This window comes from Podarcis raffonei, chromosome 1 (genome assembly GCF_027172205.1).
Source record: "Podarcis raffonei isolate rPodRaf1 chromosome 1, rPodRaf1.pri, whole genome shotgun sequence".
NCBI classification, from domain to species: Eukaryota; Metazoa; Chordata; class Lepidosauria; order Squamata; family Lacertidae; genus Podarcis; species Podarcis raffonei.
Window position 1 is genome coordinate 124,787,723 of NC_070602.1, and position 643 is coordinate 124,788,365.

Genomic DNA, 643 nt, shown 5'->3' on the forward strand with positions numbered 1-643 from the left:
TATTGTATGTTTATTATCTAGTCCCCATCTGGGGAAATGGCAAGGTACCGATAAATACATGCCCCATTTATGTATGTATATGTATGTATAGATAGGTAGTTCTAATTCGATTCACATTTGTCTTTTGTATGTGTGCATTGTTGTATGTATATAGTTCTAATTCATGTTTGTCTTTTGTGTGAATTGTTGTATGTATGGAGTTCTAATTCATGTTTGTCTTTCCTATGTGTGCATTGTATGTATATAGTTCTAATTCATGTTTGTCTTTCCTATGTGTGCATGTATAGTTCTATTTCATGTTTAATTGCCTTTTGTATGTGTGCACTGTTGTATGTATAGTTCTAATTCAACCCATGTTTAGTTGGTTTCTAAATAACTGTCGTCGTCCCCCCTCCCCAAAAAAAGTTTTAGCTATTTCTATTTTACCTGTAAGCCGCCGTGAGTCCCTGTTTGGGTAAAAGGGCGGGGTACAAATAAAGTTATAATAATGATAATGACAACAAGGCCCCGCTTGCGGGCTTCCCAGTGGTACCCAGCTGCTCTCAAAAGCTAATCATAACCTGTTACCATTAATTTCCCTTTTTTTAATGAGGCGTTACTGGTAGTGGTGTGGGGTCTCCTGGGTCCCGCAGCCCCAGGCCTC